Source organism: Acyrthosiphon pisum, chromosome X, assembly GCF_005508785.2.
Source record: "Acyrthosiphon pisum isolate AL4f chromosome X, pea_aphid_22Mar2018_4r6ur, whole genome shotgun sequence".
In the NCBI taxonomy this organism is placed as follows: Eukaryota; Metazoa; Arthropoda; class Insecta; order Hemiptera; family Aphididae; genus Acyrthosiphon; species Acyrthosiphon pisum.
The window spans coordinates 117,235,116-117,235,842 of record NC_042493.1 but is presented as its reverse complement, the minus strand read 5'-3'; positions in this window follow the sequence as shown (position 1 = coordinate 117,235,842).

Genomic DNA, 727 nt, shown 5'->3' with positions numbered 1-727 from the left:
TATATATTAAAAAACCTGGAATAACTATTTTAGTTGTTTTGTTGTAATTGTAATATTGTATAATATTATTCGTGGGTACTTGAAACTTCTAAAGTATACTATTATATTTATTTATATATCTATGATAGTACCACGGTTTGCTGTTGATGTATGAAGCGTTGCCTAATGGATATGGTAATATGAAAAATTTGGAATTTATTATAGATACCTATTAAAGGTCAATTTTATTTTAATACCATAGATAAGTATATATATATATATATATGTCTAATAAGTAGACTGATATACCGTCTTCGCTCAGAATCGTTTTTCTTATACTTACAATGATATTATATCATTGAATTCAAATTTAATACTATTCATTATACCGAGTGATTCTTTTATCATTGAACACTCATTATTTCATAAAGTGTAAATTTTTTTGATAATATTTTTTTACACAGTTTCAAGTTGATTATAAAACAACGTTTTTCTTAAAGAATTATATTTTTAAATATTTTTTTATCCTTTTAATTATTTAAGTTTTTTACTTTTTCGAATGACAACAATAGGTTTTAATTTTATATTTCAAAGCAGAATATTTTTCTTAGTATTTTGATACGTGAAAATTGAATTTCGGGTGAGTAGTTTATGAGTTATACATTTTCAAAGTTTTTGATTAGCGGTGTGGAGTGGTACGGGGTTACCCCGCGAAATGTTTGTCCACTTTTCCACTCATCTAAACTTT